At 37.2% G+C, this 18220-nt stretch overlaps 1 pseudogene; it reads right to left on the reverse strand.

Moving 5' to 3' along the window:
* Window positions 1-4269: 4269 nt before the first annotated feature.
* Window positions 4270-18220, reverse strand: part of LOC107147653 — a 29566-nt pseudogene continuing 15615 nt past the window's right edge.

Consider the following 18220-nt stretch of genomic DNA (forward strand, 5'->3'; position numbering starts at 1 on the left):
GACCTTTAACATAGATAATGATATTCATCATCTGACCCTTGTAGAGAGTTGATTAATCACATAATTGATTTTTTTTTTCAGACAGGCATTTGATTTCACTGCCTGCTGATTGAGGGCCATCTATAGGACCAGTGTTGAGTGGAAATTGGTCTCATATTGCTAGTCAGAGCCAATCCCTTTATTTCATATCCTCTGAACCCTTCTTTAATGGCAACATACTTTCATCATATTATTCATTTATGGTTTGTAGGTGGAGGCTGTGGATTTGACTTTGTTTCCCAAACAGTATGGAATATTCTGAAGAAGAATAGAGGGTTGGAGACCTCTAGTTCAGATCAGAAGAAATGGGAAAAGTCTGACTTTGGAGAGGATAGAGAAAGTTCAATTTAAACGAGGTCCCCAACCAAGGGCTGGGAGAGGAAAGAGGACTCAGATTCCCAGAAGAGGATGGCATAATCTCTGCACCATAATTAGGTATCCATGGGCTCAAGGAGTTCCCAATGGGGATCGTAAGGCAGGAAAACCAAGGCAGAAGTGGTGTCCCAGAGTCTGGATCAACACTCAGGGTGGGGATGGGTGAGGGTAGAAAGGAGAGCTGGAACTGTGGGTTTACCAGTTGGTCCAGTGCAAACCCAGAGTCCTTGAGATCAGGTTGAGGTACAGCCTCTTGGAATCTGAAGCTGCTGCTATACTTTCTGTCTCTGCCACAATGAGCCTGGGGCTGTAACTGTGTCATCTAGTATTCAGCTGGGAGGATCTGGGGAAGATCAGGGAAACCAGGCAGGAGCTTCTTGCTTGTGTTACTCTTGGAAGTCTGTCATGGCATCATGGTTTAGAAACCAGAAGAAGGCCTGTTCTGAATAACTGATCATGGATTGGAAAATATGCCTGTGATGATCCAGGCAGTAGGGGATGGGAAAACAGTGGAAAGCTGCAGAATGAGTTCTCAGCTAATTCCACACTCATGCTCCAGGGACAGGTCCTCATACAGGCAGGTGTTGTCCATTGGCCAACACAGCCAACACCCTGCTCTGCTTCAGTTCCTCAGAGGCACAGAATCCTGTCTGTGTCCCCTCTTGTCTTCTGTCTCTAACTCAGTCATGAGATTGTAGAGGATTAGTTACCAAACAGGCGACTTTGGACTTTTTCTTCTTATTGTGGATTCCTTGCACTCAGGGAGCTAAAATGTTATGAAAGCGCAGGATGGCAGCACTCGAAAGGCGAACTGGGCTACAAAAAGGCTTATCTTCTGTTTCTGAGACGTACTATCTTCTTTTTGTTGCCTACTGAGACCTGGAAGCTACTATTTCTGGTGGGACTAAAATCTTCTGTTTCTATTGGTTTCTGTGTTGTGTGGTTCAGTCCTGGTTGGAGCTGAAACTTGAAATAAAACCACACTGATCTGAGCTACACATGCTGTTTCTTAGCCTTCCCCTGATAGAACCTTGTTTGGAGAGAATTATAACTGAAAGGGAAACAAATTCCCTCTGGCGAGAAAGTTGGCTTAGAAATGCTCATTTGGGGAAGCTTTTTTTTTTTGTTTGTTTGCTGCTTAAATAACCTACTGCTATAAATCAATGTTTGTGAGTATTAGGAAAGACCAAGTAAATAAACAAAGCCCTACATATTTATTGCAAACAGAAATGCCCTTGAGATTCTCTAGGGGAAGAAGAGTGAAAGAGGTCATCATTTCCTGCTTAGAGAAAATTAACTGTTTCATTGTTTAGATATAAACCTATTTTTCTTTAAAAACTAGTTGCTACTGAAATCTTGCTAAGCCTGTCCCTCTTACTAGGTCTAACAAGCCTCAAAAATTTTCAGTACAAGTAATTACTATTAGGATGAGTTCTCACCTCAATCTCACTAGGTGGATATAACCACTGAAAAAGAGAAAAGCAGCTCTTGACATGAGGGATTTGGCCTGACATTCGCAACATGTTCATGGTGTTCTGTTGGACACGAATGATCTCACAGAACATTGACAGGACAAGGCCATTCTGTGATGGTGGTGAAGGGAGAGAAAAAAACAAACGAGATGACTTAATAATTTCCTCTAAGCACACACAAAAATAAACCACAAAGATAACAAACATCTCCCTGCTTGGCTAATATAAGTGACTATCACAGCTTTGGTCTCCATCCATTCCTCTTGACTTACAGTTAAGAGGTAGAGAGATAACCAGTCTAGAATTGCCCCCATTTCCTGAAAGCCTCCTTCCATGGAAAAGTCCCACTTCCTTTAACCCTTCCCTAGCCCATGTCCAAACCCTATAATTGATCTTTTCTTACTCTTTCTTACTGAGATGTCCATGGTTTCCCATGGCATGTATTCTCCTTACTGCCGTAAGCACTGAACACACCTGGCTCATCTGTAGGTTTTTCCTGGTGGTCTTTGGCAGGAGGATATTGACTTTATTCACTGGTTTCTCAACAGCCAGTCCTCCCAGCCTCTCTTTCCTGCAAACATAGCCATAATTCTGTGGCTAAACTCTCTTGGTCTTTAGGAAGGTTGGCTTCAGGATGAAGCCCAGGATGACTGGGGATTGGTTTTTGTAAATGTGGACATGAGAACCAAGTCTGGTCAATGTGACCTCAGGAGAAATAGATTGATTTTTTTTATCTATAACCGGAAGTACATGCTTTATTTATTTATTTATTTATTTTTGAGAGAGAGAGAGAGAGAGAGAGAGAGAGAGAGAGAGAGAATATTTATTTTTAGTTTTTGGTGGACACAACATCTTTATTTTATTTTTATGTGGCGCTGAGGATCGAACCCAGCGCCCCACGCATGCCATGTGAGCGCGCTACCACTTGAGCCACATCCTCAGCCCAAGAAGTACGTGTTTTAAAATGACTATATAGTATTTAGTAGTATGAAAGTCCTTGATTTTTGAAAATGTAAACCATATCATTTATGGTAGAGGGCAAAAGCTGAGAAATTTAGTGTATTTTTATTTTCTCTCATCTTAATAGTTCATCTTAAGATATTAAAACATGATTTAGTATTTTAGATCCAGATTATTACTACTTAAAATTTTGTGTCTTGTTGCCTTTTTCAGGGATTATTTTTGATATATGTCTTGTTTCATCAAATATATTCAAACTAGTATGTTTCCTTTCCTTCTTCCCTTCTTTTTTCTTTTTCTTCATTTCCTTTTTCTCTCTTCCTTCCCCATGCTCCTCTTCCTCCTTCTCTTTTAAAAAAATATTTATTTATTTATTTTTAGTTGTAGTTGGACACAATACCTTTATTTTATTTATTTTCACATGATGCTCTGAATCAAACCCAGGGCCTTGCACATGCTAGGCAAGCGCTCTACAGCTGAGCCACAACCCCAGCCCTCCTCTTCCTCCTTCTTGATATGTGGTTCACCAGCACTTCTTTAATGCTTTATTTTTTTCCCTTTCACACAAATTAATGCTGGATCACAATACTCTTTCTTTGAAACTCTGTAGATGTTGCTTCTTTATCTTCTTTTCCCCCTGAAAATTGTAGACCGTTTTATTTTGGGAAGAGATAGATGAGCATGGGAGACTGTCTGTTGCAACTTGTCTAAAGTTCATATTCCACTTCATTCTCATCTATGCCACACTGCCAGAATCTTAAAGAAATAACCAAGATTGCCAAAACACTCTTTCTTCCTACTTCTGCTTAGCACTAATAGCGATGATTACTTGCAAAGAAGTTATTACTGAAATTTTCACTGTGTCTAAAGAACTTCATCCCCTAAGAAGTTTCCATATTTGTCAATAGGATCTGCCACAACTGATGGGAGGGAAGATTCCCAATGACTACAAGGGACAACAGTTACATTTTTTGTTGTTAAGTCCTGGTGGATGTTAGGACAGAAACTGTTGGAACCAACAAAGCAGATTGTGCTCTGCCAAATGACTCTGCATGGTTAACACACACACACACACACACACACACACACACACACACACACACCTTCAGAGGCAACATTAACACACTGTGGAATTGAAGTCTGACACAAAAAGTAGAAAAATATGCATAGGAATTCACAGCCCAGAAGGAAAGGAGACCTCAGTAGGAACCAGTGGAAACCTGGTTATTTTACATAGCTAATTTTGAGACAAGTCATATTTAGCACAAAAGCAATTATAGCATAAGTAACACTTCCCTCCCACAGCTCCCAAACTTTAAAAAGACTCTTGTCAGTCTTCAGTAACACTGTAATCATTCTTCAAGACAGCAGGAATGTGTAAGGTGGTCCCAAACATTGACATGAATTTTAATCTCAACCAGCTTCACCCTCTGAGGATGACACATTTGAAGACTGCCATGGTAGCAACACTAGTAATGTCAGAAATGAGAACTGTGATGAACCAGGCCATAAATATGTTGGGAGAGAGTGGCCAGTCAATAGCCATCTTGACTGGAGCCAGTGAGCGGGTACATAAGAACCCACTTTACAATGTGCTGCATTGATGGAGTGGCCAATATTTAATGCAATTTCCACAGTGAGAATAGATGCCAGTTCAATACTGAAGCCACTAGAGGATGCAATTGGTGTCAAATCCTTCTCCATGATCTGGGTAACTCTTTTTCCCTAAACCCACAGACCAATACAGATTCCATCAAGACCATTGAGTAGAAGCTATATCAGTGTCACCACTTACAAAGAAATATCTCCTGATCATAAACCAGATACAAAACAATTAGAGGACAGATGTCATTGCTAACATCAATGACTCTGTAGGTGAATGACCTGAAGCAGGCTGTAAGGGTCTGCAGGGACCCAAAGAGGAGACAAACTTCAGATTTTTTTCTGATCATACCATTCTTACAGAGAGCTACTACTTCTTTTTCTGCCATCTATACCCATCTTTGCCTTGACACCCATATTCATCTCAGATGCAAAGTGATGGTCAGACATGACATTGAATTCAACTTTACTCCTTGATGTCTGCAACAGGCCATGCCAGCTCCTCCATTTCTTCGCCCTTATGCTAATTTTCTTTGGCACAGAATGAATCTAGGTGCAAGTCACAAATTTCTATGATGTAGGAATCATAGTTATTTTTGCCTTTCAAGCGATTGCCAGCAGAATCTCTCATGCAGTCTCCTACCTTATCCAGGTGTAATTTATGGAGCAGCTATTTGTACAAACCAGGATCTTTATGCATGGTATGATGCTTATGGTGGCCACGGGAGTTTACTTGGTTGCTGATGGCTTGATAGAACTGAACGGGGTACCCATTAGATAGTAGTTGTGCTGCATTCTTTATGTTGCTGTCTCTGTTGATCTCTCTCCTCTGATCCATGGCAGGGGAGAGCCTTTCATCCTCTGGAGTTTCCAACAGGTCTCTGAGTTTGAGTGAGACTATTCTGTCCTTCACCACAGCCCAGAGGGGCACAGTGGCAGATTCTACCTCAGAAGCAGGATTCCTATTTAGAATAGTGAGAAACAGCTTTGTTTCTTCATGATCTTTTTTCAAGCTATTCTTTTTTTCCCTATTAAGGGACTTTCAGAAGAACTACACTGCATTTCTTGTTTGATTTTTCTCTTCATCCCAAGACAAAGAACAAAGTGATGAAAGTACAGAAAATATACATCCCACTGAGATGAGAATAAGAACCCACAGAGGAAGTTTGTCAAAGTCCAGCAATGGTGTTCCAGTATAAATGATGGAAAAGAGGTTTATTCTAACTGTATAGGTATAGAAAGCTGGAAAACACCCAAACCATTAGGAATTGGATCTTCTTTGTGGAGGATGAATGTACAAACAAGGAAGAATAAAATTCCAAACATAATAACAGAAAGCAGTGGAGAGATGAACTAAGACATTACAATCTTTATCAGTTCAAACCACTTGACAGCCTCCTGCCCTTTGCTATGAGGGAGAAACAATGGTTTCACTGACAATAAATACAGGCATTATGGGTCCCAGAAATGGTGAGCTCCAAAAAATGAAGTCCCTGGTTGTCACACAGTGGAACCAAATGGAGCACTGACTGGGAGGAACTCAGACTGTATTTATTATCAGATCTTATTGAATATTCTAATTTGAATGTCTGGGTTGATGTGATCTGGGAATGAAGGTTTACAACACATAATATTGGAGATACGTTGACACATAATATACCAGTAATAAAAAATGACAAAATATAATTAAAGCAACAAGTTTGTAACTACAGAATTCTGCTCCTTCAATAATGCAGCCATACTGCAGGGTTTGTGACAGACACAAATGTAATATACTTGCACTGTACCCAAAGCTCTGATGGGGAACAGTATCTGCATTAATGATGTAAAATCATCTTCCTCTTCTCTGTAGTTTGTTGCTACAAGTCTTTGACTTTTTTCAAAAATTCCAAACTTGCCTCCTGTAAAACGGAGGAATCACCTTGAGGAGTTCTTGATTCCTGTGTTAGACAGGAATTATCTAACTACTTGGAAACAAGGAGTGCAAGGTCACCGCATTCAGCTTCCTGTGGTGCCTTTGTCACCTGATTCTTTGTCCCAGAAAGAAAAGTTCTTGGTTCCTGTGTTTATCTATTCTAAGAATCTCTTGAACAGGGGAGGGTCCCGGATCCAGTGCCAGAGGCTTATAAAATTCAGGATAAGGAAGGGACAGTTTTATCTGAGAAATACTAAGTCATACTAGAAGTGACCCATGTCTGTTAGAGTTATGAAAACTTGGCCAAACAAAGAGAAAATTTTGTAGGACAGAATCAGAGTTTTAAAAATTAAAAGCTAAATAGCAGAAATTAAAAAAATAAGGCTTTCACAGAGACTCCCTAAAAAATAGTACATTAAAAATTAAACTTCTTCATTGTTGTCTCCTTTCTTCCTTCATTTTCTCTATTCTCTTTTCCTACTTTCCCCTTAAATTGAAATGTGATATGTGTCTTAGAAAGTTTTAGTAAATTCAAATTTTCTAAATTTATTTTCTTGATTGGCTTTATTATGAGAATATACAGATCACAAACGATCCTCTCCATCGATGGAGAAGTGATGGTAGTGTTCAGTTAGTAATGCTGAGCAGTTTACCTGTGTGTCACATTAAAATCTATTGTCTAGAATCACTGAACCAGAGCAAATAGACCCATTGACACTCAGGCACATTGTTAAAGTGTTGGTGTAACAGCACTGAAAGCTCTTGAATGCCATTTCTTCTTGCCAGGGAGACTATGTTTGGAGGCTTCATTCTGTCACTTAGAATCAAAACTATAGTTGTTCTGCTCTGATATTTTTCATAGCCTCATAGGCAGCTTCTGCCTGTACTCCTGAGTCCAGTGGCAAAGGGAAGGGGTATGCATTATATTCTTTTTAAAGGTGCCATACAAAAACTGCTCCTTCCTTCATCAGTCAAAACCAAAAAACTTCATTTGCAAATTGATTCATGCAAATTGCTTCCTTTTGGCTTCCTGCTCTTTCACCAGACATTTGCAGATAGACATGTTTGGATCCATGTTTAGAGTCCATTTGTTATTAATAAAATATTCATCATGCTCATGTGATATGGATTTCTGATGATTCTGGTTTACCCATTGGGAAAAAGGACCACCCTTAAATCAAAGGCTTTTTATGGAAATATTAAAGCTATTTTAATGACTTTTCACTTAATCACTTTTCATGTAGGTCGGGTTTGATAAATGTCAAGAGTACTAGTTGTAGTGATTTTGAATGACCCTCAGTGGTTCTCTGATTCTGGGCAGAATCCATCTGGCTATTTGAAGATTTCAGCATATGGGCTATTGCATATCCAGTAATTACTTGATAGCTTCAAAGTGCAACTAGCATTCACATCACTCAAAGGCCCTGGTTTTTCATTGATTCTATGTAGTTGGCCTTAAGTCTCAGAGCAGATCCCTCCCCCCATTCCTTTAGCCTTGATGCATTTGAGGTAGGAGGAGCAGAAATCTGTCTTTCCATGTGAATCTTCCTGGTCTTTAGTCCAAATGAAAAGACAAGTCTTTTGGGAAGACAGTGTAGAATTTCCTCAGTATAAAGCTGCTTTAAGTAAGTGGAAAATGAATATGTAAGTGATTACATCCAGGCTACAATAAAAAGGGATGATGTAATCACAGCAGAAAAAAATTTGATGTTTTGGAGATTTTTGTCTTTGCTTCACTTCCTGAGTTGCCAGAAGGTTCATTTGCATGCATACACAGGAGTGTATCACTCACATACCATTATTCTCTGTGTCTTGATGCCAAAACCACATGAAAGGTTTTTAAGATAGAGCCTAAAAATGTAGACACTTGCTGACTTGTAATCAACAATACAGTGTTATTCTATTTTGAAAGTCTCATTGCTATGACACAGGGCCCTACTTATGGTCTATAGTCATTTGGGTTAAAATAACATCTCATCTTATATACAAATTGACAGTGTGTCTGCACAATTATTATTTTACTCAGTTATTCCAGTAATTCTATGAGGAAAATAGGACAGGTTCTACTTTTCTATAGTATATGAGAAAATTAAGAGTTTATCATGAATTATGAAGGTTCTGAGATTTTACTCTACTCATGAGGTAACAAATTAGCTTGTTACTGCTTTCTAGATCTTGGCAGATGACATGAAATTTCTAGATCAGAGACACAGCAGCATAGCAACAGCATGAGCATCCTGTTGCTTCCATTCCTCCATGCCCTCCAGTCCTGTGGGGTGACACAGATGGGCCTCGATAGAATCTACACCTGCAGTGAGCTGTGTTACAGGAGAAGAATTTAATGTTTCATACTAAGCAGTAAGAGAATCCACTTTTTGTCTGGGTGTAGACATTACCTTATCCATCAAGGATGCTTGCTGCAAACACAAACCTGAGAAATGGTTGTGATAAAGAGCCTTAAGTTGTAAGTGGGATATTAAAGCCCTCTACTATTATACTATTATACAAACTATGTCTTGCTTCATATCATTGAATATTTGTTTTATGTATTTTAGTTGTTCCAATGTCTAATGCATATATATTTACAATTGTTACATTCTCCTAATGAATTAATCCCTTTATCATTATATAATGACAGAGTCTCTTTTTAAATCTCTTTTTTATAGTTTCTGCACTAAAATCTATTTTCTTTGATATAAATATAGCTACACCTACTTTCTTTTGGTTTTAATTTGCATGTAATATCTTTTTCCAACCCTTCATTTTTAGCCTATGTGTGTCCTTGAAAGTGAAGTCTCTTGTATACAGCCTATAGTTGAGTTTCTTTTTTTTAAATCCATTTGTTATTCTCTATCACAATTCACTGCAAAGCTGCCTCTCAGAAATGAGAAAGAGATAAAAATTTCCAAGGCAAACAAAAGCTAAGAGAATTTTTCATCACTAATCCTACCCTACAGGAATTGCTAAAGGGAGTTTTTTAAGCTGAGACAAAAGGTCATTAATTAGTAAAATGAAACACATGAAAGCACAAAAAACAATGGTAACAATACAACAGTCATATTCATAATAGCTTAGGATTTGTAATGATGTGTACAAAGAAATTTAGTCTTGGTGTGCAGGTTAAAAGACAAAACTATTCATAGCAATTGCAACTAAAATAAGTTGTAATGAAATACACATTATAAAATTATATGAATTCTCACATCAAAAATGTAAAATATGGTGATAATAAAAGTATAGCATTATATACAAAGTTGTTGCCATCTTGAAATTGACTGTTCAAAGCATACGAAGTTCTATGCAAGCCTCTTTTTTTTGGAGTACTGGGGATTGAACTTAGGGGCACTCACTCGACCACTGAGACACATCCCCAGCCCTATTTTGTATTTTATTTAGAGATAGGGTCTTACTGAGTTGCTTAGCATCTCACTTTTGCTGAGGCTGGCTTTGAACTTGTGATCCTCCTGCCTCAGCCTCCCCAGTCACTGGGCTTACAGGCATGTGACACCACGCCTGGCTTATGCAAGCCTCTAGATAACCACAAAGCAAAAAAAAGTATTTATTAGAAGCTCAAAGCAAAAAATAGAAAGGGTTCAAAGAACAACACTATAGACCCATCAAACTATGACAGAAGACAGCAAGAGAAGAAGAAAGGAACAAAGAATGTATAAAACACCTCAAAAAACAATTAATAAAATGGCAAAGGTAAGTCATTACAGAGCTCTGTTGTGTAAAGTATTCTTGAAAGTATTTTTCTTTCAGTATTTTGATTATACCATTCTCCTCTTTATCCATCTGCAGGGTTTCTGCTGAGAAATATGCTGATAGTTGTATTAACACTCCTTTGTATGTGATGTGTTTCTTATCTCTTGTTGCTCTCAGAATCGTTTGTCTTTTGTCTTTGATTTTTGATAATTTGATTATTATATGTCTTGGTAAAATCTTCTTTGGGATGAATTTTATTGTGGACCTCTGTACTTTCTAAATATTGTCATTGATCTCCAGATTACAGAAGTTTTCAGGCACTATTTCTTTAAATATGCTTTCTGGTCCTTTTGTCTTTATTTTTCTCCTGCAATTCCTATTATGCACAAGTTTGGTCTCTGAGTGGAGTTCCATAGTCTTTCTTTCTTCTTCTTTTGTTTTCTCCTTTGGATAATTTCAAATGTTCTACCTTATAGCTTTCATACTGTTTCTTCTACTAGATCAAGTCTTCTATTCAAGCTTTCTACCAAATTATTTTTCAGTTCAGGCTTTATATATATTCTTTATCTTAAGGATATCTGTTAGGTTGTTTTTCATTGTTTCTACTTTTGTTGTCAAACTGCTAGCTCCGTTTGTGTATTGTTTTCCAAATTTTGCTTAATTTTCTATCTGTATATTCTTGTAGTTCACTGATCTTCTTCAGAGGAATATTCTGAATTCATTATCAGTCAATTTATAGATCTTCATTTTTTAGAGTCTATTATTGAAATGTTATTAGTTTCTTTTAAAGATTTAATGATTTTTTATAATTCTTGTGTCTTGAGTTATTATCTGAGAAGATAGCCCCCTCTTTTGGCTTTAGTAATTTTTTTTTGGTGCAGGGGGAGTTCAAGGTTAGACTTTTACTATTTAGTCTAGTAGGTGATTCTGGAGGAGTCAGTTGGTGAGTAATCCAGGCAGTCAGAGCTTGTTGTCAGTTCTCTAGTTGAGTCACTGCCTTTGCTCTGATATTGGGTTGGGCTACTATCTGTATTCTGCTGTCTTAGGAGACACTGGTTGGTCTATGCTATTAGGGAGAGTTGCTACTTGGATAGTATGATGGTCACAGGGTGTATTCCCTGGATAGAAAGTCCTGCTCATTGTGATATGTTGCTAGGCAAGTCTTCAGGTTGGACTCCAAGGTGAGGTGAAGGTGCTGCTTGGGACGGAAGGATCCGAAGCTATGCTTCTCAGAAATGCATGATTGAGAGTTGCCCCCTTCTCAGAATGGACACTTGGGGCAAGTTTTTGGCTGAGTATTTCTTAGTTTTAAAAATTTATTTATTATCTTTGGTGTTTTCTTAGCATGGATATGATGATGCATGCTGTCATTTATTTTGGAAAACTTTTGGCTATTATTTCTTTAAACATATTCTTCTGCCTCTGTCCCCCTTCCTTATCCTCTGGAATACTGTATCCCAGCCTTTGGATGATCTGTTCTTTAAAAAACTTTTTATTCTTTTTGTCTTGTTGGATTTCAGTTTGAGTCATAGCTGTTGACTTTTTTTCAAGTCTATTTATTCTTTCTTGAGCTGTGTCTATACTACTGATGAGCTGTTGATGGCATTCTTGATGATGATGATGATTATGATGATGATGATTGGTACTGGGATGGAATCCAGGGGCATTCTATCACTGAGCAACATCTCTGTCCCTTCTACTTTTTGAGAGAGTCTAAGTTGCCAAAGCTGGCCTTGAACTTGCAATCCTTCTGCTTTAGCCTCCCAGATAGAAGGCATTCTTTACCTCGATTACTGTTTTATTTATTTATATAATCTCTCTAATGAAATTATATCTCTGATCTTGGATGTGTTCTATCTTTTAATTAAAACCTTAAACGTACTAATCAAAGTCGTTTTAAATTCTCTGTCAAATAATTTCAATGTTGGGAAGAATCCGGGATTTGCATAGGGTTTTAAGTGCTCTGTGCAGCTTATCACTGTGGAGGCTTATTGAGAACCATCCCAGACCAGCAAGCTGACTTGGCCAGCTTTCCAGGAGTAAAACTGAAATAATTAAATGGAAGAATTACTTTGACACTCTCTCTGTTAGAAAATGATTCTCATTATAATATTCAAATGTGACAAGCCTAATTTCATCTCTAAATTCATAATCTATCACAAGAGCTTTATCTCTCGTCCAGCTTTTATATAAATATACTGAGCCTTAATGTAAGTATACTTTTATAAAAGTGTACCATAGCTTTTTTTTCAACTCCATTTATTAAAATGTTTCTTTTTCCCTGTCATAACTTTACCTTGCTCATTTCTGTAGGCAGTATTTATTTAGAAAATACATCTAAGGCTCCAATGCATGCCCAGACAATTAGCATCAAGATGTATTTAAAAATACACTGATGTTTTAAATCTCTGAAGTAGTCATGCCTCAAAAATTACGTGGGTGGCTTTGCAGGAGAAGTATTTGTGAGCATGCACATTCACACTTTGACAGTTGTTTTACCTCCTTTCTCCTTTCCTTCTTCCTTTGAGAAGGGTTTTGCTATGGTTGCCCATTGCTATTTTACCCAGGCTGTCTTTGAACTCCTGGGCTCAAGTGATCCTCCTAATTCAGACTCTTGAATATCTGAGACTACAGGCATGTACTACTACACTTTACCTGATGACAGTTCTTTTCAAAAAGACCTTGAGGGGCTGGGGTTGTGGCTCAGTGGTAGAGCACTTGCCTAGCACATGTGAGGCAACAGAGTTCGATCCTAAGCACCATGTAAAAATAAATAAACAAATAAATAAAATAAAAGTATTGTGTTCATCTACAACTGAAAAAAACAGTATTAAAAAATAGAAAATCTATTTGTTGTCATTTAAAAAAAATAAAAGACCTGGAAAATCTTGCTCATGTTAATATTGGAGAGTATGTTCTTACTAGCAACTGTTTTTGACTTATTAGTAATATAAGCTTTATTTCACAAGATTTTCACTTTCCACCCATCTATCCATTTATTTAGGCATTTGCTCACTTGTTGAACAAACATCTTTTGAAGGCCTGTCACCAAATACATTGTAAATAATACAAAGATTCTGCTCACAGGGAGTTTGTAATTTACTAGAGGACATAAAAAGTAATGATAAGTAACAATAATACACAATGACATATGACATTCTTATTGCTCCTTAGAAGCAGAGATTGCATGGAACACCTGTTTGCTCTTTCAATCGCTACCTAATTACCTGCATGCACTCTCTCCTGTGTTAAGTTGCACAACTTACACTCATTCAGAATGAGACTGCTGGAGTTCCTTTCATGTTCTCTGAGGTTAAAAATCTCTCCCTGATGTACATGCACAATTCCAATAATATTTATGAGAGTTACGAGTGCCAGCAGGAGGCTCTGCCCCTGAAGCTGTTGGAAGACACTTGAATAGCTTTTCAGTGAAGATTAATGATTCCAGAAAAGGAAAAAAAAACTTGGTCTGTCAGCTGGAAGTTAACTCGAAGGGATATAACAGAAGAAAGCCAGTGAGGAGACTTCACAAGCAAGGTGTGTTCGAGGAGTTTATGTTGGAGCTGAAGTTTTGATGAATTACATGGATAATGCTACTGACAGGAAGAAGTCAAAGTTTGCGGATAACAACAGAGAAAATAATGAGGGTTACTATTGCAAAATGCCAAGGCACACCGACAATCTGTCTGTCCAGGAGAATAGTAAGCAAATGCATTTTTCTGGATTAATTCATTCGCCAAGGTAGAAATAAAACTGTCTGAAGTGGAACCGTTGTAAAGGAGATTCAGATTGTACTTCCAATAAGGACTCAGGCTTTCAAACTTCCTGTGAGCTGCGGATCCTGCAATTAAACCAAGTTTCATTCTCTGTGAAAGAAAGTGAAACTTTTCTGGTCTCCCCATCTCTCTGGGATGAGAATCTAGATGGCAAAACAGACTAAAGAATGAAATGCGAAGAGCCTTAACCTGCCTAGAAATTTTATTCCCTTATTATACATTTTGGGAGCCTTCCTCAAAACAGAATGGAGACAAATTTTGCTATCTGATTTCCTCTGGAATTATTCTTCTTGTCATGGTGGATGAGAAACTCATGTCTCCTTACATGTCAGGTTCTGACAAGGTCCTCTGTATACTTTGATTCAACAAACCATTTGGTGCTACATCCAAAGGTCCCTCATTTTCTCATTTATTTTAGTGATTCGGGACCTTGGATGTTTTGCTGCCTTCACACAGTAGAAATCTCCAGAAAAGAGCCAGGCAAGGTGTCACATTATCCTTACAATTAAAATGAGAGTACTCTGTCACTGCCCCAGTTATCAATACAGGGGGCCCCTGAAAGCCTTCACCTGAGACAGGATCTGGGGCCAAAGGTCCTCATCCTTCCAGAATAAACTGTTTTGGAGAAAGGACTGTGTCAATATGAATCTGAGCAAACAGCCTCTCAGAGATAGTCTGGTGTGTGTGTGTGTGTTTTAAATATATTTTTCAGTGTTGGGATTGAACCCAGGGCCTCTTGCATGCTAGACAAATAATCTACCACTGAGCTACACTTCCAGTCCCACTTTCTACATTTTTTTTGAGTATTCTCTTGTCCTTGTCCTCGTCCTCCTTGTCCTCCTCCTGCACTTCTTCTTCCTCCTCCTTTTAAATCATTAGAGCAAATTATTTACCCTGAGTAATAAATTTGACAGGCTATGAATCTATATTCTCACTCGCATTACATGAAGCTTATTGAAGTTAATACACTGAAGAACAGGAATGGGAAATATTAGGTAGAATTTGGATATCATGAATAATAGACATCAACTATATCTGAAGAGATAACTATATTTTTCAGATTTTGGATTTGGGTGAAGGAGGATCTGAATGACTATGATTCCCTATATTTCAACAGGAAATTGGGAAATGCAAGAGGAAAAGAAATTGTTTTGTAAGTATAGTCCTTAATTATAAAAACAATTTCTACTACTCCTAATAACATTGTACTACATGCTAAGATATTTTACTTGCATTATCTTATTTAATTTTCACAACTCTAGATGTTGAGTATTATTTAAAAAATACACATTTTAAAGGCTTATAAAATTAAGTGATTTGCAAAAGATTTGTCACACAAATTTTAATCAAGTCAGAATTTGAATACAGATCTCTATGCCCTTAAATACATTCTATTGCCTTCTTAGTACAGCTACTTGTGTTGTAACTTAAAGCAGAATTATTCTTAGAGTCTCATTAAATATGCCTTAACATCTAGAGTTTGCCTTTTGATACTTGAATAATAGCCCAAGGCAGGATTATTCATAAAGAAATATTTCTGGGTATTAGAAGAAATTGCAGAGTATGCCAGGCCTGTATTACTTTGGGTTTAATATTTCTTTTCTTTCCTTGCTCTTTTCTGTCCCCTCAAGGTGTCATTTGTGCTCTGAAGTTCATACATGCATGCATGCAGATGCATACGTGCATACCAAGAATATATTAAAAGAACAACTAAAATCCTGGTGGTAAAACTGACGGCAAGTAACAGACCAAAGGGTTATAAAGTGGGGCAAATTAACTGCAAAATTAAAGAACAAGAGAGCTTAATTCTGCATGTTGGCAGTGTTTTAGATTCCTTTTTATTCAATTCAGTTTTGCTCTGTGTTTTATTTGAATGTTTTTGGCCACACTCACTGCTCTAGACTTGAGAAGCTTGCTGATTTTTAGCTTCATGCCTTTTCTTGACTAGCACCAAAATTTTGTTGTTAAATTTCTATGCTGTATTGGAATTTTAAGTATTAATATGTCTGCATTATTTCTACATTAAATAAGTGTTCCCTGATTTTAGAAGGCCTACAAAAACGGTAACACTCTGTACTGCTAAATTTATTTTAAAGGCCGTCTCTGCAAAAAAGAGCTTCACTGGGTCATATTTGAATTTGCCATCCCACACTCATCACAGGGTTTGCATCTCCTTGGCAGCCACAAAGTGTTGATTCAACTTCTCTTTGGCTTCCTCTCAGTGGTTGGCCAACTTTTGGAAGTGGTATGCCTGCTCTTCATCTGTGAGATGACATTTAAAATATTGTCTAGCAGAAAAGCATTTTAAAATCTAGAAGGTATTTTTAAGGAAGAAAATCTTCCCAGCCAGTCTATGGAACTATTTGCTCATATATTTTTTTAATCAGGGAGTTGTCTCACCTTTTCTTAAGCAGAGCTCTTTCCATCTTTGAAAGCATAAATTGCATTTACTCCTTTACTTATGAACCCTTTCACTCATTTATAATTTTGTGTCTTCTACTAGGCTGCATTTATTGTTGCCATACCCCAGGACCTGATCATTTTAGGCATATGGTAAATATCAGAAGAATTATGGCAGTCTAAAAAAAAAATCTAGCCTTGATAAGAATATGAGAAAAATACCCCCTCTCCCTTTTTTTTTTTAACTATTCTAGTAAAACGTATTTAGTATGGAGGGACACTGACAATATGTGAGAAAGTCCTTAACATGTGCCTTGAAAATTCTAGGGATCTCGTCTACAAAGTCATTGGATACTTCATCAAAAACTTAAGCAAAAGACATTTTTCACGAAATGTATAATGTTAAAAATTAATAGCAATCAAATATTCAATAATGTACGAACATGGAGTCATTAAAATAATATTTTTGAAGGTATTTCAAAGAATGTTGATGATATTGTTAAAATAAAAAAAAAAACAGTTGGCTTTCCATATCCATGGATTTCACATATGTAGATTCAACTAACTGCAGATCAAAAATATGAACCAAAACTGTGCCTCTAACTGAACTTGTGTGAACTTCTTGTTACTATTTTGTAAATAATGCAACTATTTACACAGGATTAAATTGCATTAGTCCTGGAACCAATCCTCCATGGACACTGAAGACTACTATATGTAAATAATTGAATAATTTTGAATTTGTAGAAAAAATTACATATGTACATGTATATAATTTAAGAAAAGCTGGGAATACATACAGCAAAATATTTAAAGAGGTCATTTCTGGGGGTGTTAATAGTGTGGACGATTTTCATAGTCTTATTTTTTTCTATGCTTACTTGCTATGGTTTGGATATGAGGCCTCCCCACCAGAATTCCTGTGTTATTGCAAGAGTGTTCAGAGTTAAAATGATTGGATTGTGAGAGCTGTAATCTCATCAGTCCATCCTACTTTGAACAGACTGACTGGGTGGTAACTGTTGGCAGTGGTGGCTGGGGGAGGTGGGTCACTGGGGCACATGCCCTAGAAGGGTGCATTTTCCTGGCAGTCCCATACCCCCTTTGTCTCTCTGTGCTTTCTGACCCCTGCCACCAACTGAACAACTTTCCTCTGCTTTCCCCCAGGATATGCTGCCCAGAGCAATGGAGTTGACTTTTCTGGGGACTGAGACATCTGAGACTGCAAACCCTAAATAAACATTTTCTCCTCTAAGTTGTTCTTGTTAGGTGTTTTGGTCACAGCAACAAAAACTAACTAAAACATTACTTTTTCCTTCAAAATTGTTTGTGTTGGGTATGTAATATCTTATGATTGCTTAAATGGGTACATTTAAAAATAGTTTTCTAAGTACAGTGATCTAATATGACTTTGCAGAAAATAATTCTTCCAAGCTGAATGAACTTTGAAAATGATATGTATAATTTAGAAAGCAAAGATAGGAGTTAAAAGTTGCTTGGACTATTTGTTGTTCACTCAACAATAGAACGTTTGACAGAGCAAATGTTTCTTGAAAATCATAGTAAAGTTCATGATTCTTCTTTTTTGTCTCTTGTGTAAAATTATTTTATTTTTGGTTATAAATAATTGTTTCATTAAAATATCAGTAAGCATTATATCCTTTGTTTTTTATTTTTTTTAATTAATTAATTTTTAAATTTTTTATTGTTGGTTGTTCAAAACATTACATAGTTCTTTTTTTTGTTTTTTTTTTAAATTTTTTATTGTTGGTTGTTCAAAACATTACATAGTTCTTGATATATCATATTTCACACTTTGATTCAAGTGGGTTATGATCTCCCATTTTTACCCCATATACAAATTGCAGAATCACATCAGTTACACATCCATTGATTTACATATTGCCATACTAGTGTCTGTTGTATTCTGCTGCCTTTCCTATCCTCTACTATCCCCCCTCCCCTCCCCTCCCCTC

This window comes from Marmota marmota, unplaced genomic scaffold (assembly GCF_001458135.2).
Source record: "Marmota marmota marmota unplaced genomic scaffold, marMar, whole genome shotgun sequence".
NCBI lineage: Eukaryota > Metazoa > Chordata > Mammalia > Rodentia > Sciuridae > Marmota > Marmota marmota.